General features: G+C 40.9%; 1 protein-coding gene across 4 annotated transcripts in view; it reads right to left on the minus strand.

Moving 5' to 3' along the window:
• Positions 1–25,758, minus strand: part of RGS12 (regulator of G protein signaling 12) — a 284,771-nt gene extending 259,013 nt beyond the window's left edge. For all 4 annotated transcript variants that reach the window (XM_077477871.1, XM_077477870.1, XM_077477869.1 and 1 more), the window contains exon 1: positions 25,658–25,758. The gene's annotated coding sequence lies outside the window, so the exon portion shown is untranslated. The remainder of the gene's footprint in view (positions 1–25,657) is intronic.
• Positions 25,759–27,315: the final 1,557 nt, after the last annotated feature.

Here is a 27,315-nt window from a genome sequence, read left to right on the forward strand (position 1 = left end):
CACAGGCTCATAGAAAACCATACAGGAGCGCAGGCTATTATTTGCTGTATGCTGTAGGGGGGCAGTCCATTTCCCAACAGGCTGAGATTTTAGGCTTAAAGTTCTATCAATGATGCACACAGACAGCAGAGACAGGAGATATCAGAGAGAAATCACAATCGGCCCTTTGAATTGAGGTAAGTAAAACGATAGGCTTTGTTCATTTTTCAGGGCCGAGGTTTACAATCACTTTATTGATAGCCACGTGAACTTGGCGCAGCTTTGTTTCAACATGCTGGATATTGTGTGTAGCATGTGCACATAAAATACAATTTGCTGGTTTTCCTATCACTGTTGTGTGATCATATGTGGATATACAACAGTACTTCTGTAGAACAAACCCAATCTCTTCTCAAACACATCAGCAGCTAATATTCATCTTCACTGTGATCCCCCTTATCCTGGTTAACCACTTGAAGTTTAGGCCTTTTGTGACATTTTTTGCAAGTGAAAATCTGTATTTTTATTTTTTTAAGAAAATTACATAACACCCCCAAACATTATATAATTTTAAAGCAGAGGCCGTATAGAATAAAATGGTGGGTGTTGCAATTTTTTATATCACATGGCATTTGTTCATGAGGTTTCCAAATGCAATTTTTTTGAAAAAAAATACACTTTAATGAATTTTAAAGCACAAAAATACAATAGAATACCCTATTTATTTTGTAAAATATAAAAGATGATATTAGGCCGATTAAATAGATACCAAACATGTCACACTTTAAAACGGCACATACCCGTGCAATGGCGACAACTTAAATACAGTTTATTATCCGTAGGCGACTCAGGTCTGGAGCTAGAATTATTGCTTTTGACTGATGTTCACTGGCATACCTCACATGTGTGGTTTGAGCACTGATTATGAATGCATGCGCGACCGAAACATGCGTTTTTACGTTTTAAATATATATATATTTTTTTACACTATCCCTTTAAATTTTGTTGAATTTACCATAGAGGTACAAAGAAGCACTCATGCGGGGACAACACATGTGCAGATCACTTGTATCTGCCGTACCAAGTAACAGTTCCAAAAAAAAATTAAGGAAAACACAAAAACTCAACAGAACAAGACTACTGTTACCCTTATGATGGTACCGTGAGCCAATCACATAAGAAAGCACTATTTAATGAAATAGCGCCCCTCAGGCAGAAACCAATTAGACTTTAAAAGACCCCATAACGGTAGGACACATAAAACAAGATCAAGAGGAAACATCCTACAGTTAAGCTGTGGAATCGTCCTATAGCCACTTGGACCATACCTTGGTGAACGTTTTCAGGCAAACTCCATTACAATAGGTATCTTTGTACAAGGGTAGGGCTGTGTTAACCACCTGTTGCCAAAACATAAGTGTTGGAAGAGTGGGCTTTTTCCAGGTGAGGGTAGGGCTGGGTTCGCACTGATGCAAATTGGATGTGTTTTTTACCGCATCCAATTCGCATGACAGGAGAGCGTGCCCAACTCTCAATGGAGCCAGTTCACGCATCTCTGGGGTGGCCAGGCAGCGAATTGCGCAAGTGTCCTGTGCATTTTTGGCTTTGTTTCAGGTCCGAATTTGGGCAGAAATGTGCACCTAATTCCTCCCTGAAACGGTGAACAAGGACACACTGGACCCCTGCTGCGAGCTGCGGCCAAAGACAGTTTGAAACCAGTCTAATAGCCTTTCTGGCATAAAACAGGGGAAGCCCCAGCAGGGTCTGCTCAGCTATGGTAGGGGCTAGATCTTCAACGAAGCCCAACAAGCAAATGTGCAGAAAGGGGGAAAATGCAATTCCAGAATAAATTTTACTGTTTTTTTCACAGGGAATGTAAATATCCCCTGGGATAGAAAAAGGCAGTGACAGGTCCTCTTTACTGAGAGATATGGGGTCTAATAGACCCCAGATGTCTCCTCTGCCCTTAAAAGCTTCAGATCATACCGAGATCACTAAGGGTTTGTTTACATATGGCAAAACCAAAAGTGACAAAATGCTCGTCACTTACGGTTTCTTAGACCATAGAGATGATTAAGGCCATCCAGGGCCAGTGTCAGCTGGAGTTTGTTAGTGTATTTAAATCTGGTAGTGCATCTTACACTCCTCTCCTCCCAGGAATGCCATTGCTGCTGTCCAAAAGGTGTCTCTGTTCATCCTTCATCCAGAGGGTAGGCACTCTAATACAGAGAATGTGTTAGCTGTTTAAGCCTGAGCAGCCGATTACCAGGCCTGAACTCTGTGACATGAGGAGGGGTAGTTAACCTTGTAAGCTCCAACACAGTGGCAGGGAAATCTTACCAAGAGAGGAAGTAGTAGTAGTGGAAGATTTTGCGTACCGCTTACACAAAATGTCATTACCTGCCCCCAATTGTACCAAGGCCCAAGATACAGTTCTTAGAGATATTTCTGCAGTAGCTGACTCTATTCAGAACATAACAGGAGCAGGCGGCGATGCACATTGGGAGAACGGTCCAGTTGCGCTCTGGTTTCAGGTTTTGTCGAGACGATTCTGGGAGAAGACAGCATGGAGGTATGTGTAATTAACTGAGTGTACTTACCTCCCGCTGTTCTTTCCAGAGTAGTTCAATAGAGAGCTGCCACCACTCTTATTAAAACTGTATATTAGCTCAGCCAGTGAGTGACAGCATTTTATATCAGCTTATATGTTTCATTAACCAGGAGGTCACAGAATAGAAAATGGCATTTGTATTTAAGGCACATAATAGACAGAAAATTATGAACAATAATAAAAGCAGTCTGAAATCAAGAAAGAGACGAGAGTTTAGTGGTGTTGCACATACAGTGCTTTGAAAAAGTATTCATACCCCTTGAATTTTTCCACATTTTGTCATGTTACAACCAAAAACATAAATTGATTTTATTGGGATTTTATCTGATAGACCAACACAAAGTGGTAAATAGTTGTGAAGCGGAAGGAAAATGATAAATGGTTTTAATTTTTTTTTTTTTACAAATAAATATGTAAAAAGTGTGGTGTGCATTTGTATTCCGCCCCCCTGAGTCAATACTTTGTAGAACCACCTTTCACTGCAATTACAGCTGCACGTCTTTTTGGGGATGTCTCTACCAGCTTTGCACATCTAGAGAGTGACATTTTTGCCCATTCTTCTTTGAAAATAGCTAAAGCTCTGTCAGATTGGAAGGAGAACGTCTGTGAACAGCAATTTTCAAGTCTTGCCACAGATTCTCAATTGGATTTAGGTCTGGACTTTGACTGGGTGATGATTGTAGGGTGATGTGCATTGTTAGTTTTCCTCCACACATAGTGTTTTGCTTTTTAGGCAAAAAAAGTTCAATTGTGGTGTCATCTGATCAGAGTCCCTTCTTTCTAATGTTTGCTGTGTCTCCCACATGGCTTCTCACAAACTGCAAACAGGACTTCTTATGGCTTTCTTTCAACAATGGCTTTCTTCTTGCCACTCTTCCATAAAGGCCAGATTTGTGGGGTGCACGACTAATAGATGTCCTGTGGACAGATTCTCCCACCTGAGCTGTGGATCTCTGCAGCACCTCCAGGGTTACCATAGACCTCTTGGCTGCTCTCCTGACCTGTCAGTTTAGGTGGACATCCATGTCTTGGTAAGTTTACAGTTGTGACATACGCTTTCAGATAATGGATTGAACAGTTCTCTGCGAGATGTTCAAAGCTTGGAATATTTTTTTTATAACCTGACCCTTCTCCACAAATCCATCCCTGACCTGTCTGGTGTTTCCCTTGGTCTTCATGATGCTGTTTGTTCACTAAGGTTCTCTAGCAACCTCTGAGGGCTTCGCAGAACAGCTGTATTTATACTGAGATTAAAATTACACACAGGTGGACTCTATTTACTAATTAGTGACTTCTGAAGGCAATTGGTTCTACCAGATTTTAGATAGGGGTATCAGAGTAAAGGGGGGTGAATACAAATGCACGCCACACTTTTCAGATATTTATTTGCAAAATAGCTCAAGCTCTGTCAGATTGGATGGAGAGCATCTGTAAACAGCAATTTTCAAGTCTTGCCACGGATTCTCAATTGGATTTAGGTCTGGACTTTGACTGGACCATTCTAACACATGAATATGCTTTGATCTAAACTAGGGCTGCAACTAATGATTATCTTCATAATCGTTTCGTTGGCCGATTATTATTTTGACTAATCAATTAAATCAGATAAAAAGTTTTGTGTATAATTAGTAAAGTTAAAAAAAAAAAAAGAAGACATTTATTGTTCAATATCTATTTGCTGTGGTAAATATAAATAACTAGCTATAATGTTTAGGGAACAAAATATGGAATCCACTGAGAATAACAAATTGAAGAGATATACTTAGAGGTTGAATGTGGTACATATCATCAGATTCAGAGAGCAACATTTTTATTGAAAGAAAAAAAACGTAAAAAGACCTAAAATCACAGTTTTGCAGATTTTCAGACAGGATTGTAATAAAATATTATGCATGGCAGACTCCCTTGTCATAGGCAGGTAGCTTAATACAAGCCATATACAAACAAATTCTTCCTTCAAAAGATTTTCATTTGAAGAACGTTTGTTTGCTTTTCTAAGCATTAGTGGGGTCAAATAGACGTTTGTTTTCAACCACAGTGATGGGAAAATTCTAAGGAGCAGAATGAGGAAACGTTTCTCAATCTAATTAATTTTCAAACAGTGTATGTGGTTTTTGGTCAGAAATTGCCTTTGTTTTAAAATGAAATGTTAAAAGCAAGTGAAATTTTCAAATGACATGCATCCCTTCATCAAATGGTTTTGCACAGAGCAGCCCCGATTCTACTCTTCTGGGGTCCCCCACCAGCCCTTCTGGCCCTACCTGCCTTCAGAGGGCCCCAATAGCAAGCTGCAAAGTATAGTATAGAGTGTCCCTATAGCAAAGTACAGTTGTGCTCAAACGTTTGCACACCCTGGCAGAAATTTAAAAAGTCTGCTTATAGAATTACTTTAAATCACTTTCTTCTCCTGCCCAGGATTACATGTCCCATGAGGCATTGCTCCTCACACATTCACAAGTTCTCACTTACTGACATGTACGGATGGTGTACTAAGCGGTGTGTGCACTGCACTGTATTTTCTGTTATGTAAGCAAATAATGCATTCTGTATGCAGACCAACTAATAGTCTGACAAACTAATCAATTATGAAAATAGTTGACAACCATTTTCAGAATTGATTATAATCGATTATGTCGATTAGTTGTTTTAGCCCTAATCAAAACCATTCCATTGTAGCTTTGGCTGTATGTTTAGGGTTGTTTTCCTGCTGGAAGGTGAACCTCCGCCCCAGTCTTAAGTCTTTTGCAGACTCCAACAGGTTTTCTTCTAAGATTTTCTCCATCTTCCCATAAACTCTGACCAGCTTTCCTGTCCCTACTGAAGAAAAGCATCCCCATAACTTGATGCTGCCACCACCATGTTTCACAGTGGGGATGGTGTGTTCAAGGTGATGTGCAGTGTTAGTTTTCTGACACTCAAAGGGTTTTGCTTTTAAGTCCAAAAGTTCAATTTTGGCCTCATCCGACTCCAGAGCACCTTTTTTGACATTCGCTGTGTCCCCCACATTGCTTCTTGCAAACTGTAAATGGGACTTCTTATGGTTTTCTTTCAACAATGTCTTTCTTCTTGCCACTCTTCCATAAAGACCAGATTTATTGTCTTGTGGACAGACCTCTGCAGCTCCTCCAGAGTTTCCATGTCTGCTTCTCTGATTAATGCTCTCCTTGCCCGGCCTGTCAGTTTAGGTGGACGGCCATGTTTTGGTAGGTTTGCAGTTGTGCCATACTCTATTTTCAGATGATAGATTGAACAGTGCTCCGTGAGATGTTCAAAGCTTGGAATATTTTTTTTATAACCTAAACCTGCCTGTCTGGTGTGTTCATGATCCTTTGTTCACTAAGGCTCGGTTCACACTGGGGCGACCTGTCAGGCAACTTAGCTGCCTAACAAGTTGCACTCCATTAAGTGCAATGGAACCGTTCTAATCAGAGCGACTCAAGTTGCTCCAATTTAGAAAAAGGTTCCTGTACTACTTAGGCGCAACTTTGGAACGGCTTGCATTGACATCTATTACAGAGTTGATGCGGTATCTGAATTACACAAACAGCGATGCATTTACCTGAGAAACAAATAACATTGTAATGTGAACTGTCACTTATCTAATAACTAGACACCTTAGTTACAAATCCTGCCATTTAAGCTGGCCACACAGTAGTACATTTTCAAACATTCGTATGAAAGTTTCTCATCAGTACATTTGATGATTTGAGGAACATTTTATTTCAACATTCAGCCTGGGTTCACATTAGGCATTCACCGTTAAAGATACCGGTATCGTTACTGGTGCCGATACAGAGTATTATCATGTGTACGGGTACCGAGTACCTGATAACCGAAACCGATACTTTGCAGTTCGATTTGCATTCATACAAAATGAATGGGCTCAAATCGCACAGCAAAGAACCGCATGCAAGTTAAGCAGAAATGCTGTGCAATTCCTGTCCGAATCACATGCAGCTTCCCCCACCGCTCCTGTGTGAACCCAGGTTGAAGTTCCAATGACAAGCCTGGGTTCACACAGGAGCAGTGGGGGGAAAACTGCATGTGATTTGGACAGGAATCACACTGCATTTCTGCTCAAATCACGTGCGATTCTTGCAGTGCGATTTAAGCCCATTTATTTTATATGGGCTCAAATCGCACTGCAAAGGTATCGGTACCTAGAGCTGCTTTCAGGGCATAAAAAAAAAAACGCCAGACACCTCTAACAGCAGCATTTATTTCTGCCCGTGTGCATGAGGCCATAATCTTTCCGTCCTCACAGTTTCTTATACAGTATGTGCATGGTTTCTTTGCAAACATTTTGGCCAGTGTACATTTTTAGTTAGAACTCCCATCTATACAGAACCATGAACATTCCAGGACCTCACATTTCATACACTGCGGAGGCGTCCTATATCCCTGAACTCCCGCTGTGTCAGCAGATTACACAAACCATACCAATGTGTAACTGGCAGTCTATTCTGACTGAGGAAAACGCTTCCTTCTGAGGTAAAAGTCTCTGAAATAAGACTCCAGGTGAATTAATAATGAAGCTGGCGCGGTGTTGTCTTTCACTTGTTCTAGTCACATGACCTGTGCAGGTGAAAGGGTAAAGTAACGAACGCACAGCTCTGTTTAAATATCGGCGCCAAAGTACACACCGCACAGCTTGTTGTGACATCCTCACAAGGGAGAGCCATTTACAAGTCTGAATCACACACATAAAACAGCGATGCATTTACCTGAGAAACAAATAACACTGTAATGTGAACAGCCATGAGTCTTATAACTAGACACCTCAGTTACAAATCCTGCCATTTAAGCTGGCCACACACTAGTAGATTTTCAAACATTCGTATGAAAAATTCTCATCAGTACATTTGATGATTTGAGGAACATTTTCCTTCAACGTTCAGCCTGGGTTCACACTAGGGATGCACCGATAAAGATACTGAGTATTTTCATGAATACACATACTTGTGAAAATGTTTCCGATACCCAAAACCGATACTTTGCGTCCCCAAAAAAAAAAAAAAGAATGGCCGCAAATCACACGGCAAAGAATTGCATACGTTTCGAGCAGGAATGTGCTGCAATTCCTGTCCGAATCGCATTTGGTTTCCCACACCGCTCTTGTGTGAGCCCAGGCTTGTAATAGTGATTTTGAGCCCCAGTTCATACAGGAGCCGTGAAGCAAACCTCCCTGTATGACGGGTTCCGCCAGCTCCGGCTCCTGATCCGACTGTGGACATCTGCCTCTCACATGGCTTTGTTCCCCACATCTCCAGCGGCTCTCTCCCCCCAGCCTGACAGTACGGACTACAGGGATTCTAATTGGTTGGCACCGTCACATGGGTGCTGACCATGTGGGGGTCCAGTGGATGGCTGGAACTGATGGGAGTCTAGGGGAAGAGAGCCGCTGGAGATGCAATTCTTTGCAGTGCGATTTGCTCCCATTCATTTTGTATGGATGCAAATCACACTGCAAAGTATCAATACTCGGTATTAGCAAGTACCTGACCGAAAGCATCAGTACTCATTCTCGCAGATAAAAGAGAATCAGTGCATTCCTAGTTCACGCTTGTGCGTTGGGCGACACCGCATGTGATTAGAACCATATTCCTGTGCACATCTCATGCGATGTCTGTGCAGTGCGATTTGAGCCATACATTTAGTTTGTCTCAAATCGCATCACATCCACAACTAAATAATGCAGGGCCCTTTTTTTTTCCCGCACCTGAATCCCATGCGATCTGATTTAGGTAATCACATTGCAAATTGGGAGCTGTTTCGGGGTATCGCTAATCTAACATTGACACTCGCAGCAGATCGCATGCGATTGCAATGCGATGTGGCAAATGCACAGGATTCGCTGTGTTTCCCGCATCACATGAGTTTGAACCAGGGCTCAATTTTGGAATGGTCTTTCCCAAACACAAACCACATTCATTATTGGTCTCCTTTCACACTTGTGGTGGCGTCTACCATCCCCCTGAATAGCAATCCGTGGTGTATCAATTTTCAGAAGACGGTGAAAGGAGGAGATGCTGCCAAGTCCTGATGTCTGTTTTTTTTTTTAGTTGGTGAATGTCAATATTGCTGTGAGGGAACATGCTGTAACTGGAAGCCAAGCATTTGGCTCATGAATGCGGCACGACCCCATTCACTTACATGGAAGAGTTTCATGGACAATTCCGCCTATCAAATTCTGCATGCAGCGTTAAAATAACCACAAAGCATCATGGTAGCATCCAATCAGCACCATGTCCGGGCAGTCAGGGGGTGGTAAATAATGCGTTTTACTGCATTCCAGTACAGTTCTGTGCAGGGAAAATGCAGCATGTTCTACTTTTTTTTCTAGAACGCTTTGAAATTGCAAGCACTGGTGTGAACTATGCCATAAAAACCATGTAACCTACTTTCTATGCATTTTGCATGCAGAAAAAAAGCACTGGAACACATGTGATGTGAACTATGCCTAAGGGTACATGCACAAGGTCGTACAATGTACGTTCAAGTATAACCCTCTGTCTGGGAGTCACAGGTGCAGCATACAGCTTGCTGACAGCAGCCTGTCAAAATGACAGGCTAAAATAATGCAGCAGCTGTATGCACATAACATCTCCTTACTGTCCGTCAAAAACCCACTGAAAAGCAGTCCACTGCAGATCACTCTTCAGAGGGCTAACACAAATGTAAACAGGCCCTTAAAGGAGGAAGGATGGTGTACTGAACTTTTCCTGCTACAATGTGTAGCGGGTACCTAGTTTTTGACAGGTAATGGCTCCCACTTCCACTCAGCTCACCTAGGCAAGCAGAGCGACCATAGACACATCCTGACTGTGCCCAGGGCCAGTCAGAGGCTCTAGCCATTATATGTGGCGCTGACCATTGACAAATCTGACTGCCACAGCTGTTCACACACAGTGTGATGGCAAGGTTTAGAACCAGATTCTCGCCGTCAGCTATATGAACGTGGGCCATACATGGATCTAATTCTCAACTAATTGTATTTTAAAAATCAGAAAGTTTGTGCGTTTTGTGATCTGATGATGCCACCATTTATTTCAAAATTCGACCAACCAAGCCTTCAATTTCCCCTCATGTTGCTACAGAAAAGAAAAGTTGTGGCCAGGAATCTTCTTTTCAGTTCACAGCTCTTGCGTATTTCTTTGTCGATTTATATTTCTCGCACGATTCTCCCATCATTAAATCAAAATTTGTTAATTTTTAAAAAAAATTCCAACATGCCAGGCCACTCAAATTCGATGGCCGCATAAAAATGGCTGCTGCTGTGGCTCACAAAGCACTCATTTACACTTGCTTTGGATTCAACACACAATAAAGCACCTACCGCTTCAACATGCTTTTATGATGTGTGTTTGATGCTTCGATGAAGCTTTGGTGATGCTCTTTTGAAGTTTGTTGAAGCTTGGTAGATGCCCTGTCTGGGTGTTGAAATCTCATACCTGCAATTTCTCCAAAACAAAGCAAAGCTAAAGCTGAATTAAAGCCTCTCAAAAGCTGCAGATGCTTCAAGAAAGCTTTGCCATAGACGTCTATGGAGGCTTTGAAGCACAACTAAAGCTACATGGGGTATGATTTTTGAAGTGAAGCCGAAGCAAGGTGTAAACAGGACTGTAAACTAACCATTTTATTTAGTGGCAGGAGCTGGCATTAAAAGAGCTTTAACCACTTGCCGACCGCTGCATGCCGATATATGTTGGCACAATGGCAGTGGTGGGCAAATGGGTTTACCTGTACATCCCCTTTAATTGGCAGGGCTAGCATACACACATCCACATACGTGGCCATGCCCCTGGGTCCCATGGATTCTATGTCCGCCGGTGTCCCGTGATCGTGTCACGGAGCCACAGAACAGGGAGATTTAAACAAGGCATTTCCCCGTTCTGCCTTGTGATATGACAGGGATCTACTGCTCCCCAATCAGTGCATTTTTATAGCACTGATCGCTGTATAAATGACAATGGTCCCAAAATAATGTCAAAAGTGTCCGATGTGTCCGCCATAATGTCATAGTTACAATAAAAATCGCAGATCACCGCTATTACTCAAACAAAAAAAATAATAATAATAAAAATGCCATAAGACTATTCCCTATTTTGTAGACACTATAACTTTTGTGCAAACCAATTAATATGCACTTATTGCAATTTTTTTTTTTTTTTTTACCAATAATATGTAGAATACATATCGGCCTAAACTGAGAAAAAATTGGGTTTTTTTTTAATATATTTTTGGGGGATATTTATTATAGCAAAAAGTAAAAAATATTGTTTTTTTTCCCCAAAATTTACACTTTTTTTTGTTTATAGCGCAAAAAATAAAAACTGCAGAGGTGATCAAATACCGCCAAAAGAAATCTCTATTTGTGGGAGAAAAAAGGATGTCAATTTTGTTTTGGTATAACGTTGCACGGCCGTGCAATTGTCAGTTAAAACTACGCAGTGCCAAATTGCAAAAAGTTCTCTGGTCAGGAAGGGGGTAAAATCTTCTGGTGCTAAAGCGGTTAAAAAAGCGTGTCTGAAGCCTTGTTTTCAAGCAAGAGTAAACTAGCCTTCATGGTGCAAAATATGAACCAAAATTTTTAAATACAGTTTTCAAAAGAAAATGTGTTCAGAAGTCGACCCATGTATGGCCGGCTTAAGTGGAGAGAGCTATTCCCCAGCTACGATGAATGAGAACACCTTGCCTTTCCGTTAATCAGTCACAAATGTTCCTGGTGATGGTGGAAGTTCAGGAGGAATCCCTAACAATGCTCATATCAGACCAGGAGAGCCAAGCTGGCCAGTAGAATACATCGGCATCGAACGTCCTCATTCTGACTTTGATACTTGATGTTGTTTAGGGTTAGTTCAGGATGTGGTTAATTAACGTTCGGCCTCCATGTCACATACCTTCATTAAAACCCCCAGACCCCGAACAATAGGTGTGTGTGGTGACTCCAGGCCGTGTTGTGTCGTTCTCATTAGGAGGAGGATGCGCTGACAGCTCGGGACCAGCTAAAATCGTTCCAACCATTGCATGTCAATCCACAGCCTGCACTGTTTGTTCCTCTGTGGCTGAAAAATACAAACAGCGTCTTGCTGTATTCCCAGGGCGGTCTGACACATGCCAACCCGTCTCTGTGGAAACTTACACAGACTCAGGCCGATTGCCACTTTTTTTTCACTCTTGCAATTCTCCTCACTCCATAGAAGCTGAGTAAACAATGATTTGCAAGGTCAGTGCCTGCGGTTTAAGGCAAGGCTAATGAAGGACAACCGGCACAACTCCAGCGATACTTACTGTGACCTGATTACTAACAAAGTACAACATGCAATGGAGTGCAAAAACCTGCAGAAGCCAAAACCTAAGACCGTTCTGCGGCATTATACAGCGTATTAATGAACGCCGATTTCTGATTTGTTACTATTCTCCCCACGACAAGACACAAGAAACACATTCAATCCATTACTAGCAGTAGTAAAAGACATTTAAAGGCTCATATACAGGCGGCGTAATTAAAAAAAATCTACACTGGGTCTTGCCGTTAAAATCTGGCAGAAACACCCAGCGTAAAAAATTATTATTATTATACAGGATATATATAGCGGCAACAGTTTACCAGCGCTTTAAAATAAACGCACGTATTACTGCATAAACTACTTGCATTTCTATACATATACATTTATACAGTGTCTGGAAGGGTGTCATTCTTCAACCACTAGAATACATAAAGTATACGCACATAGACCCGTATCCGTTTGTTTGGAATGTACAGTGCACGTTAGTTACGGTCACGTGCATACAGTACAACATAACCCATCTCAGGAGTGAGCAAGAGAGGGTGGCTACATTCCTACATACAGAGGGACCACGGAGAACAAACGTAACCACCCTGTAATAGGAAGTCAGATCACAGCAGTATTAAGGAATTTGGGGATTTGGTGGAGGCTTAGAACAATAGATAGAACAATAGACTTTGATTAAAAGGCCCATACACACGATACGAAAATTGGAAGTAAACGATCTGCCGATTTTCGGATCGTTAGTTTGGTGCTTTCGACAGCCGATTCCATTTTTCGTCTGAAAAAAGCTGAATATGCAGACTAGAAATTTTTTGTCGTACATGAATTTAATGTCTGATTTTCGTATAATTAGTACAATTTTTGTACTAAAAAAAAAAAATCTTAAGAGAAAGACTAAGCATGGTCAGAAACGAAAGAATACATACAAAACAAGTCAATATATTACATCACTTCTCAAGTTGTATTCTGTCGTATGATACTTTTCATATAGTGAGTAACTTCTTCACTTTCGACACGAGACTAGCATGCAACAAAAAAAGCGGACAGTCGACCGAAAATCTGATCGTGTGTACGAGGCTTTACGGCTGGTTCACATCACATGCAGTCCAGTGTGTGCGCTTTTTCTGCATCAAAAACACATGACAGTAGGGTACATGGATTCCAATTGCAAAGTTAAAGGGGTGGTAAAGGTTTTACTTACCTGAGCCCCGAATTTCCGTCAGCGTGTCCCTGACGTCCCTCTCTCCACGGGTTCCCGCCTCTTGATTGGATAGATTCATAGCAGCGCAGCAACTGGCTCCCGCTGCTGTCAATCAAATCCAATAACACAGGCACCGGAGGGCGGGGCTGAGTCCTGCATTCAGGCTCTATGGACATCGAATTTTGGACTCGGGGGTGCGCCCGCAAGGTAATCCCCGCAGGAAAGTACTTCTCCAAGGAGGTTATCTAATGTGGGGAGGACCTGCTGAGGGACCCCAGAAATGGATGTTCGTGGCCACTCTGTGCAAAACTAGCTGCACAGTGGAGGTAAGTATGATATGTCTGTTATTTTAAAAGAATTAAAAAAAACTATCCTTTAGTATCACTTTAACACTGCTTCAGTGCATTCCAGTACAGTCAATAAGTAGAACATTATGCATTTTATTTGCAAGGAACTGTACTGGAATGCTACAAAAGGTTAAAGGACCTTAATGCATTAAGGTGAAAAACCTTCTGTGCTGCAGCCCCCACCCCTTCCTTTTCCTTACCTAAGCCCGATCTGATCCAGCAATGTGCATGAGAGCAGCGGCACCTGCTGCTGTCTCTCTCCTTGTTGGACAGATTGCTAGTCAATCAAATCCTGTGACATGGGAGCGAGGGCGCGGCCAAGTCCTGCTGTCTGTGTCAATAGACACAGCAGCAGGGCTTGGGATCAAGCGCACACGGCTGCCCCCAGGGAAAGCGGCTTTCAGTAGGGGCATCTGACGAAGAGGAGGGGCCTGAAGTGCTGGCAGGGAGAACTCCAGAAGAGGAGGATCGGGGCTGCTCTGTGCAAAAGCATTGCACAGAGCAGGTAAGTATAGGCACGTTTATTATTTTAATACAAAAAAAAAAAAAAAATGCTTTAGAACCACTTTAACCATTGGCATTTTTTTTTAACCTATAAAAGATAGATACTTCTATAAACATAAAAGGATAATAGGGTAACTCCTTGGACATTCAAAACCCCACTGCCAATTATCTGCACATAACATGCAGAATTCCATATGCTTTACATTCAATTATTAATGAACAATACCGTGCCACTAAACTAAGCAACCAAAGAGGGACAATTTAAATAATAGATATTGACTTCTTGAAAATCATGTCTTCAGCCCTTATTTACTAGGAAAGCCTAGATATACTAGAAGGTACAACTGCAAAATGGTAATAATAACGTGATCCTCCTTCGATGGGTCCTGTGATCTACTGCTTCCTCCTCTGTGGGTGAGCTGATCCCCTCACTATTGAAATTTTTGTAAACCTTCTGTTATGTCATTATATGATTCGCTGCTATTTGATTATTTGCAAATATTTTTATCTTTTCTGTAGACTATCCTCCTGAAGAAGCAGTTCGCCGCAAAACCAGTAGAGGAAACGTTTCTATACCCCTCTTCAATAGAAACTTTATGGGGTCACCCATCGGTAGTTTATTAAACTGTGGTGTATATGATTTTAGCAATATGGAACTTTTGATGGATTTAATTTTTTTTGCCCTTATTAAATTATTTGTCATTTTTTATAATAAAGTCTTTTATGAATTTTTTATTTAGTACCGCAATAGGCCCCTTAAACATTTTTGGGTGTGGCTATCAAGGGAGCAGCCTCAGCAACTGCCCCCGATATCCTTAGAATTCCCAATCCTTGACAATGATCCTCCTTCACATGCTTCTACACGAGTACAACTGAACTGTCATAACTGATCACATGTGCATCACCATGGCAACTGCATACCAAACAGAGGCCAAGATGTCTCTCGTTAATTTTTATAGGTGGTGGGGAGGGGGTTGTTTGCTCCCAACTGGTCACAGGGGTAGTACTAGGAAGAGTGGGAGGAGCTTCTGTTGTTCCTCCCCCTCTGTGACGTCAGACATTTGGTTTCTTTGCTTACAAGCAGATACTGGCTTTTAGGCTACTTTCACACCGGGGCAGTTTTCAGGCACTTTAGCCCTAGAAATAGACTCTGCAAAGCGCCTAAAAACCACCTCGCAGTCATTGCAGTGCGTCTTTTCACACTGGGGCGGTGCACTTGCGGGACGTTATGAAAAGTCCTGCAAGCGGCATCTTTGGGGCAGGTTGGGAGCACTGTATTTAGCGCTCCCAAAAAAACCTGCCCATTGCAATGAAGCGCCACAAAACTGGACTTTTTACCTTTTTTTTGTAAAAAGCACCCCACTAGTGACTGAAAAAGTGCCCCTAAAACATCACTAAATGCATTTTAACATGCACTCTTTTTCTCATTTCCTGCAACACAGCTCTCCAGCTGTTTTGAAACTACAAATCCCATCATGTCTCTGCCTCTAGGAGTCGTGCCTGTGATTGTTAGGGTCTTGCAATGTCTCATGGGACTTGTAGTTTCAAAACAGCTGGAGAGCCGAGGTTCCCTACCCCTGGTCTATGGCAACGCAGATGAGCCAAACTTGTGGTGCCCTGATGTTTTTCCTGACGCAGATCACTACGCACAGCAAAAAAAATAATAGGTCCGGCTCTAGTATTTTTCCATTGCAAACGAGCGCATATCAGAGCAATGCACCATTGTGAACTGCTCCCATCCACATACCTTATTTTTTACAGGTCCTTGCCTTGGCATGCGTTGAAAAACGTGGCAACACATCTGGTGTGAATGGACCCTAAATAATGACTGTTATGTGAAGACCGTGCAAAATATATGAAGATTAATTTACAAGTGCTTGTATTGATTGCAGACTTTTTAGGTATGACATCTCATTTCTTTCTATGGACATATACCACTATAGTGTGAAGAATAAGAGGATAAGACAAACAGCAATGAGCAAACTAGCAACATCTCTCTGACAGTTGTACAATCAATCAAAAAAAACAATCGATCAATTAATCCTCTGCAAGAGAAATAAAATGAGAGATCCACTAACTAGCTTCTACTAATGAGCAACGCATATCATACCTGTGGTTCGGACTGAAAGTGCTGTGCACATGCTGCAAGCAACAATAAGGGAGCTGAGAGCCTCATGGGTCACATGAGCAAAGGATTGTGTTTCACAGAAAAGGAAAGTAGATTTGGTTCCTGATCAGGTCTGCTAAAAGCTGTACCTAGACAGCAGGAATATGGGACATATGCATTCAAAGAGAAGGAGTGAGGATAGGTGAGCTGCCACTGATGACTTAAAAATATAACATGATAATAATAATATTATTATTATGAATAATAATAGTATTCTTAATAATAATATTATTATTATTATTAATAATAACAACAATAATAGGAAGAAAAAAAAAGCCAGCAAATCCCTGAGCTGCCATCTTCATTTGGGATTCACTACAAAGCAACTTACTGTCCTGAAATAAGCAAACAGAATAAGAAATAGACTCCTCGGACTTCACTGTCTGCATGATTATTGGAACCCGCACCTTAGAAAAAGTCACCAATTACAACGTTCATCTTTGGTTCCTTACAGGTTCTCTATATTATGCGTCACCAAGACCAACACAGCACCCATTACCCCAATACTTAATCAACATTGTATAGTTGTGCACATCTAGTTCATATCATTTTTTTTCTCGACAGAAAAGAGAAATGTAAACACTATCTGCATAGAGGTTTTCTAGTAACTGTGCAATAAATCTGATCTCCTACAGTCCCTCTGCAGCCACTTCCTGTCCGTATGCATGAACTCCAGAAACCGCTGTACAATAATGCTCAGGGTGGGTTTTCCTGGTGGTGACAAAACTGGCATGGCGGCTTGTGGTCTCTGATGGAGGTCAGGAGTGTGTTACAGGGTGACAACCCAAGAGAACAATAGGAAGAAAGAAACAGAGTTGACACCCTAAACAAGGAACTGCAAGTGACAGGCGGGATCACCAGGACTTTTATTTTTTTTTAATGAAGGCTGAATATGTAAATATATTATTTAACATGTTAAAAGATTATATGTTTATATATATATATATATATATATATATATATATATACACACACACACACACACACACACTGTTGGACTTTACCCCATATTGTGTCAGCATTATCACCTTTATTTATCCTATTCTATGCAATTTGAAGGCTATGTGATTATGTAGCAACTTTATGTGTTTTTGCGCATGCAATGTCACTTTATATGCAATTTTGCACATGTGATGTCACTTCATATAGCACTTTAATTATGGTAATTTAACACTTTATTTATGGTAGTATTTTTCACTAGAGCACATCATATATTGGTTTTGTATTTAATTACATACATATACATGCACATGTGAATGCCTACTGAGGAGGGGTTTATGAGGGAGTGATATGGATTACCTCCATAGTTGATAATGGTGGCAGCCAATAAGATTCCACCTTTTATAACACAAACTCAAACAATGAATGGCTGGTAACTGCACTGGCTTTCTGCACTTTCCACTTGTAATGAAGTAGAATTGCAGCCAAAATCCTTCCCCTTTATACAGAGTAGGGGAGAGTTAAAATCTATGACTAAGCACATAATACCCAACCTGGAGTATCTATCAGAAGGACACGAGTACAAACCATAAGACCTAATATTTCTTCTAGAGAAAAGCAGAGCAGAGAGATGCGTAAGCGTGAGATATTTAATCAGTACTACATAGGGAAGGAGGGGAATAATCCTTAGGGAAGGAATACTTACTGTAAGACCTATAATCAGTACTATGGAGGGATGGAGTGGAATAATCCTTAGGGGAGAAGTACTTACAGTAAAATCTTCAATCAGTTATACAGAGGGATGGAGTATAGTAATCCTTATGGGAGGACCACTTACAGTAAGACCTGCAATCAGTACTAAAGAAGGAACAAGCAGAGTAACTATCAGGAGGAGTGCTTACAGCAAGACCTCAGAACTCCAGGGAGGTGAAGTGGAGTAATCCTTAGGAGAGGAGTACTTACAGTAAGACCTGTAATCAGTGCTACAGAGGGAAGGAGTGGAGCAACTAATCACAGTAATGCTTGCATATTAAACAGGTGAATTCTTCCAAAATAGAGGAGTAGATCCAACAATCCGTATTCAGTAGACAATTGTACCAGAGACATCTGTGTACTCATAATAAAGATTCTGCTCTGAATAGTAATGGAGCTATTATCAGCAAGATATGAGGGAAGCATTCTATAGTACACAACACTGGAGAAAGCAGATACAGTACAACCTATATACAGAACATAGAAGTATTGTTATATAGTTACATACCGGTAGTAGGCGAGGTTGAAAAGAGACATAAGTCCATCAAGTCCAACCTATGTGTGTGATTATATGTCAGTATTACATTATATATCCCTGTATGTTGCGGTCGTTCAGGTGCTTATCTAATCGTTTTTTTTAAACCATTGATGCCCCTCGCTAAAACCCCTGCCTGTGGAAGAGAATTCCACATCCTAACCGCTCTTACAGTAAAGAACCCTCTACGCAGTTTGAGGTTAAACCGATTTTCTTCCAATTTTAGTGAATGTCCGTGTACCTTATTAAATTCCCTTTTGCAGGAAAAGTTTTATCCCTATTGTGGGGTCACCAGTATGGTATTTGTAAATTGAAATCATATCCCCTCTCAAGCGTCTCTTCTCCAGAGAGAAGTTTAGTGCACGCAACCTTTCCTCTTAACTAATATCCTCCAGACCCTTTATCAGCTTTGTTGCCCTTCTCCAGTTCCAGTACATCCTTCCTGAGGACTGGTGCCCAGAACTGGACAGCATATTCCAGGTGAGGCCGGCCCAGAGTCTTGTAGAGTGGGAGAATTATTGTTTTATCTCTGGAGTTGGTCCCCTTTTTAATGCATGCCAATATTCTGTTTGCTTCGTTAGCAGCAGCTTGGCATTGCATGCCATTGCTGAGCCTATCATCTACTAGGACCCCCAGGTCCTTTTCCATCCTAGAATCCCCCAGAGGTTCTCCCCCCAGTGTATAGATTGCATTCCTATTTTTGCCACCCAAATGCGTTATTTTACATTTTTTCTACATTAACCGCTTCAGCCCCAGAAGATTTGGCTGCTGAATGACTAGGCTATTTTTTGCGATTCGGCACTGCGTCGCTTTAACTGACAATTGAAATCGACAATCGTGCGGCGCTGCACCCAAACAAAATTGACGTTCTTTCTTTCCCACAAATAGAGCTTTCCTTTGGTGGTATATGATCATCCCTGCAGATTTTATTTTTTGCACTATAGACAAAAAAAAAAAAAAGCAACAATTTTGAAACACAATATTTTGTACTTTTTGCTATAATAAATATCCCCATTTTTTTTTTTTTTTTAAAGGCTAATTTTCTCTCAGTTTAAGCCAATATGTATTCTTCTACATATTTTTGGTAATAAAAATCGCAATAAACATATATTATTTGGTTTGCACAAAAGTTATAGTTAAAGATATAGCGTCTACAAAATAGGGGATAGATTTATAGCATTTTTATTATTATTATTTTTTACTAGTAATGGTCTCAATCTGCGATTTTTATCGGGACTGCGACATTATGACAGACACATCGGACACTTTTGACACCACTGGCATAAGTATATGTATGTATGTATATATAGCGATCAGTGCTATAAAAATGCACGGATTACTGTAAAAATGTCACTGGCAAAGAAGGGGTTAACACTAGAGGACAATCAAGGGGTTATTGTGTTCCCTCTCAGCAAGTGGTTAAACCTCATTTGCCATGTAGTTGTCCACTCCATTCATTTGTTCGGATCTTCTTGCAAGGTTTCCACATCCAGAGAAGTTATTTCCCTGCTTAGCTTAGTCTAGTCCACAAATACAGAGATTGAACTGTTTACCCCATCCTACAGGTCGTTTATGAATAATTAAATAGGATTGGTCCCAGCACAGAACCCTAGTGGACCCCACTACCCGCCCCTGACCATTCAGAGTACTCCCCATTTATTACCACCCTCTGAACTCACCCTTGTAGCCAGTTTTCAATCCATGTACTCACCCTATGGTCCATGCCAACGGACCTTACTTTGTACAGTAAATGTTTATGGGGAACCGTATCAAATGATTTTGCAAAATCTAGATACACCGCGTCTACGGGCCTTCCTTTATCTAGATGGCAGCTCACCTCCTCATAGAAGGTTAATAGATTGGTTTGGCAAGAACAATACTTCATGAATCCATGTTGATTACTGGTAATAAAATCCATTGTCATTACTAAAATCTTGTATATAGTCCCTTATCATCCCCTCCAAGAGCTTGCATACTATTGATGTTAGGCTAATTGGTCTGTAATTCCCAGGGATGTATTTTGGGCCCTTTTTTAAATATCGGTGCTATTGATGGTGGTGACTTATTAATGTTAAGTTTTTCAAGTCTATTTCTAATTCTGTCCACTGATAGCGGTTTTGTTACTGACCCCCCCCCCCCCAATTCCCTTGTGAAGACAGAGGAGAAGAATAAATGTAATACCTTCGCCATCTCTCCATCCTTAGTAACCAGATTCCCTTCATCATTCTTTATGGGACCAATATGATTTGACCTTCCTTTCTTACTAATTATGTACTTAAAAATTTCTTGGGATTTTTTTTATTCTCCTCCACTATGTGTCCTTCATGTTCTATCTTAGCCGCCTTGACTGCACCCTTACATTTCTTGTTGCATTCTTTGTAAAGTTGGAATGCTGAAGATGATCCCTCAACCTTATATTTTTTGAAGGCATTCTCCTTTGCTTTTATATGCATTCTTAGGTTACATAATTAGGTTGAAAAAAGTCCATCTAGTTCAACCATAAAGACCATACGTTGGAGTTAAGCCACCCGGGACTTGTATTAGCTCTTTTAACGACTAGCCTACCAGTGCACGATGATGTATGTCAGCACAATGGCACGGCTGGGCAAATAGACGTATGGGTACGTCCCTTTTAAATTGTGGCACTGTGGGCGCGGCACGTACTCCGCGACAGTGCCCACGGGTCCCGCGGACTCTATGTCCGCAGGGGGCCCGCAATCGGGCAGCGATCTGTCATCTCCCCTAGACAGTCCCACCCCCCCTTCAGATGGAACACAGAGAGGGAAAATAGTTAACCCCTTGATTGCCCCCTAGTGTTTAACCCCTTCCCTGCCAGTGTCATTTACACAGTAATCAGTGCATTTTTATAGCACTAATCGCTGTATAAATGACAATGGTCCCAAAATGGTGTCAAAAGTGTCTGGCGTGTCTGCCATAATGTCGCTGTCACAATAAAAATCGCAGATTGCCGCCATTACTAAAAATAAAAAAAATAATAGAAATGCCATAAATCTATTCCCTATTTTGTAGACGCTATAACTTTTGCGCAAACCAATCAATATACACTTATTGCGATTTTTTTAATTAATTTTTTTACCAAATATATGTAGAAGAATACATATCAACCTAAACTGAGAAAGAAATTCGTTTTTTTATATATTTTTGGGGGATATTTATTATAGCAAAAAGTTCAAAAATATTGCTTTTTTTTTTAAATTGTTGCTCTTTTTTTGTTTATAGCGCAAAAAAATAAAAAATGCAGAGGTGATCAAATACCACCAAAAGAAAGCTCTATTTGTGGGGAAAAAAAGGACATCAATTTTGTTTGTGTGCATGACCGCGCAATTGTCAGTTAAAGCGACGCAGTACCGAATTGCAAAAAGTGCTCTGGTCAGGAAGGGGGTAAAATCTTCTAGGGCTGAAGTGGTTAAATCTATTTCCCATTGGAATGCACTGGCTAATATCCTTTTTTATATGCTCTTAAAGCATACCCATTTTTCCTCCATGTTCTTTGTTCCTAAGATTGTATCCCATGTAGTATCTTCTCGCAAGAATCGTAGTTTAGGGAAGTTGTCTCTTATAAAATTCAGTGTCTATCAAAAGAATGGTGGACACGATAGTACAGAAAATATGAGCATTGATAGTATCAGAAGATGAGGAATGACAAGAACACTTGTATCATTTCATACTATGGGAGTAGTGCCATTATCAGAAAGAGGAGGGATAATAATAATACTGGTATTCAGGATTGCAGAAGATGTGAGTAGTACAAGTATCAGAAGGAGAGGAGGAATTACAATAATATTAGTTTTCTGTAGTAGATACAATGGGTGTAGTATACATATCAGAAGAAGTACGGTAATCACAATACTCTCTGTACGCAGTAGTAGAAAGGATGGGAGCTGAGTTACTCAGCTACAGAGAGAACATGGGAACAGGGACACTAAAATCTGCAGCAGCTGTGTATAGTAACCAATCAGCATCTATCTTAAAGTGGAACAAAAAATTGTCTGTGTAAAATTATATATATATATATATATATATATATATATATATATATATATATATATATATATATATATATATATATATATATATATATATATATACATATATATACACTCACTGTCTTCTATAAAATGTACAGAGCTGTGCATGCACCGTTCAGCTTACATTACAGGACAATGCCTGTGGGCTGTAAGGGCTCCAGCTCTGCACATGCACAGTACTGACATCACCCCCCCAGCCAATCAAGATGGCTAAGGACCAGCACCCAGAAGAGCCTGGGGAGAAGATGCCAGAGAAGGACCTTAGGGTGTCAGACCATTGAAACAGAGCTAAGTATTTTTAATTTTTTTTTAACATTAGTTCTATTTTAAGCTTTGAAAATGAAAGCTAGCAGCTGATTGGTCTTTATGCACAGATGATCCATATTGTGTGTGCTCCAATCTTAGGATATTCCCTTTAGCTTGCAGACAAAGTGTAAATAGGCCCTTAGAATGGCAGAAGTACCAGTACTCAGGAGTACAGAGGGTGGGAGCAGAGGCATTATCCAAAGAAGGTATAAATGACCATAGTAGTACTAATACTTACTAAAATGGATAGTAGAAGTTATCATAGTACCAGTACCCAGGAGCAAAGGTTTGTAGAAATGACCATAGCACTAGTACTTAGTAGTAAGGATAGTGGTGTAGTAGGGATGACCATAGTAATAGTACTCAGTAGTATGTATAGCAGGAATGAACATAGTACTAGTATTCCCTGAGTATAGCAGGAATGAACACAGCACTAACACTCAGTAGTAAGGATAGTAGCAATGACCATATTACCATTATTTAGTAGTAAGGACAGTAAGAATGACCATTGTACTAATACTCAGAAGTAAGGATAGTAGAAATTACCATAGTACTTAGTAGTAAGGCTAGTTGGAATTACCATAGTTCTAGTACTCAATTGTAAGGAGGATAGTTGTATAGTAGGAATGGCCATAGTAATAGTACTCAGTAGTATGTATAGCAGGAATGACCAAAGTACTAGTATTCCCTACTAAGTATAGCAGGAATGAACATAGTACTAGCACTCAGTAGTAAGGATAGCAGCAATGACCATACTACCAGTACTTAGAAGTAAGGACAGTAGGAATGACCATAGTACTAGTGCTTAGTAGTAAGGGTAGTGGTGTAGTAGGAATAACCATAGTAATAGTACTCAGTAGTATGTATAGCAAGAATGACCAAAGTACTAGTATTCACTAATATGTATAGCAGGAATGAACATAGTACTAGCACTCAATAGTAAGGATAGTAGCAATGACCATATTACCATTATTTAGTAGTAAGGACAGTAAGAATGATCATAGTACTAATACTCAGAAGCAAGGATAGTAGAAATGAACATAGTACTTAGTAGTAAGGCTAGTTGGAATTACCATAGCAAAAAAGAGACACATTCCCTAAGGGATATGAGAGCGCTGCTCGACCCCAAACGAATATTAAATGGAAAAACTCCCCAGAAAATAGGGCCTAATTGCGACGCCTGCGGTGGAGCCCGGAGCCCTGTCTTTTTTGTTTATTGAGTTATTTTTTTTTTGTTTTTCCTTTTAAGTGAGAAGCATTCCTTGTGGAACTAAATTGTGTTACTATTTGGATACATTTATGGGGTAAATATATATATTTATGTATGTGAGGATATTATGTTAAACATTGTGTGTAGAAAATAATTGCTATACATTTCCTTAACAGTATGTCCCTCTGAGGAAGACCCAATGTGGGTCGAAACACGTCAGGCCATCTGTACTTCACATTTTTGATTTGCACTACTTGATGTGAATTTGTCAATGTAATGCCATCTGTATTTTACATTTCTGATTTGTACTAGTCTATGTGGATATGTAAATGTTTATGTGCATTTGCTTCTCCTTTATTTGTGTTTTTGACATTCTGTTGCTATGGGAGCTCATGTTTTTATTGTCATACTAAGGGGGTTTTGTCTTGTCCCCCTTTTTTGAATAAATATAAAACACATTTTTACATTATTACCCTATTGTACTATTGCTAATTTTTTCATCTTGCTGCCTAAAAACCCTATTTTCTGGGGAGTTTTTCCATTTAATGTTGGAATTACCATAGTACTAGTACTCAATAGTAGTAGGAATTAACATAGTAATAGTATTCATTAGTATGTATAGCAGGAATGACCAAAGTACGAGTATTCAGTACAATGTATAGCAGGAATGAACATAGTACTAGCACTCAGCAGTAAGGATAGTAGCAATGACCTAATCACCAGTACTTAGAAGAAAGGACAGTAGGAATGACAATAGTATTAGTACTAAGTATAGTACCAATGACCAAATTACCAGTACTTAGTAGTAGGACTAGTTGAAATGACCATAGTACTAGTACTTAGTAGTAAGTATAATAGGAATGACCATAGTACTAGTACTCATTGATAAGTATAGCATAAATTACCATAGTACTACCGTAGTATTCAGCAGTAAGGATAGTAGCAATTTCCATATCACCAGTACTTAGTAGTAAGGACAGTAACAATGACCCTAGTGCTGGTACTCAGGAGCAAGGATAGTAGAAATGACCATAGTACCTAGTAGTAAGGCTAGTTGGACGTACCATAGTACTAGTACTCAATAGTAAGGAGGATAGTTGTATAGTAGGAATGGCCATAGCAATAGTACTCAGTCGTATGTATAGCAGGAATGAGCAAAGTACTAGTATTCCCTAATAATTATAGTAGGAATGAACATAGTACTAGCACTCAGTAGTAAGGATAGTAGCAATGGCCATATTACCAGTACTTAGTAGTAAGGACAGTAGGAATGACCATATTACTAGTACACATTAATAAATATAGCAGAAATGATCATAGTACTCAATAGTACGTTGTATAGTAGCAATGAGTATAGTACCAGTACTCAGTAGTAAGGAAGGTGGGAACCGTATAACTATGGGTAGGATATATGGACAGTACTTGATAGTAAGTATAAGAAGAATTACCATAGTATTAGTACCCAGTAAGGACACAAGTAATGCCTAAAGTACTAGTCCTCAGTAGTAAGTATAGAAGGAATGCCTGTAGTACGAGTTCTTAGTAGTACGAAATGGCCATAGTAAGGAGTAGAAGAAGTATGGGATGCGGACACAGTAGGTTGGAGTATAATAGAAGGATGGTGATGATGATGATGGGGAGGATGATGATGGTGGGCCCGGCCCCCCTGGTCTCCCCTCCTCCAGCCCCGCACACAATAGATTCTCCGGTGATCACACACAGGCACAGAGCGGAGGGTGGTCCTTCCCTCCCCCATCACTCACCGGCTCAGTCCCGGTCAGTCCCGCTCCCCCGGATCGCACACTCCGCAATAATCGTCATTTGAAAACTTCTCCCTCCCAACGTTCAACTTTCTTCCCAGCTGACAATAGCCGCCTCCTCCCCTCCCCGGCCTATCCCCACCCTGTCCGCCCCGCTCGCTCCTCCCTCCCCGCCGTCTCCTAGGAGACGCTTGTGTTGATATGAACGGAGGGCGCTCATTGGCTGAGATCTGCACACTGAGCTGTCACCGATCCAGGGCAACCTATGTACACCAATGGCGGATATGGCTCCCACCTAGACCGCCGCGAGGCTGTGGGTTATCTAGAGATCCCCATTGTCCCCGGTGTGACCCCAAATCCTGTATAATAAAAGGGACATTTCATTAACAAAAGTCTATTGATATACATACATCGTATGAACACACACAATGAGTGTTCTGTATTATAGAACGAATGACAAAACTGGCCCTAGTTACACTATACGAAAAATCGGCTGAAATTCAGTCATTTAGACAGGTCGTTCATTTTTCGGCCAGTTAATGGGCACAAAATCAATAATTGGGATGTTTTGAGCCGAAAAAACAAAAGATAGGTTTGGGGACCTGCCCCAGGGGACATGTATCAATGCAAATTTTTTTTTTTTTTAAATGGCTTTTTTTTTTCGAGAGCAGTGATTTTAATAAAACTTAAAGTGAAACAATAAAAGTAAAATATTTCTTTAAATTTAGTACCTAGAGGGTGTGTATAGTATGCCTGTAAAGTAGCGCTTGTTTCCCGTGCTTAGAACTGTCCCTGCACAAAGTGTTATTTCTGAAGTATAAAAAGTAATTTAAAAGCACTCGCGGCTATAATGAATTGTCGGCTCCCGGTAATACAGAGAACAGTCATTGAAAGTCATTGATAAAAAAATGCGTGGGGGTCCCCCCAAATTCAATTACCAGGCCCTTCAGGTCTGGCATGGATATTAAGGGGAACCCGTGTCAAATTTTAAAAAAATTACGTGGGGTTCCCCCAAATATCCATACCAGACCCGAATGGTATGGATTTTAAGGGGAACACCGCGCCAATTTTTTGGAAAAAAAGGGCGTGGAATTCCCCCCAAAAATCCATATCAAAGCACGCCACCTGGCAGGCTGCAGGAAAAGAGGAGGGGACGAGAGAGTGCCTCCCCCTCCTGAACCGTACCAGGCCACATGCCCTCAACATTGGGAGGGTGCTTTGGGGGTAGCCCCCCAAAGCACCTTGTCCCCATGTTGATGGGGACAAGGGCCTCATCCCCACAACCCTTGCCTGGTAGTTGTGGGGGTCTGCGGGCGGGGGGCTTATCGGAATCTGGAAGCCCCCTTTAACAAGGAGACCCCCCAGATCCCAGCCCCCCCCCCCCTGTTTGAAATGGCAACGAGTACATTTTAACCCTACCATTTCACAAAGAAAGTGTAACATTTAAAAAAAAAAACACACAGACACCGTTGGGATAAGTCCTTTATTAAAAAAAAATAATAATAAAGATTCCAGCGGTGGTAATCCACTCTTGGTATCCCGCGATGGGTGATCATCTGTCCGTGGTCCAGCGATGGATGATCTCTCCTCTCCAGGTCCAGGATCCAACGATGATGTCCAGCGCAGCGCAGCGCATCCTGTCTCCACCGGAGACGCCACGG

The sequence above is a fragment of the Lithobates pipiens genome, unplaced genomic scaffold, assembly GCF_037356315.1.
Source record: "Lithobates pipiens isolate NorthernLeopardFrog02 unplaced genomic scaffold, aLitPip1_a1.2 Scaffold_13, whole genome shotgun sequence".
Classification (NCBI taxonomy): domain Eukaryota; kingdom Metazoa; phylum Chordata; class Amphibia; order Anura; family Ranidae; genus Lithobates; species Lithobates pipiens.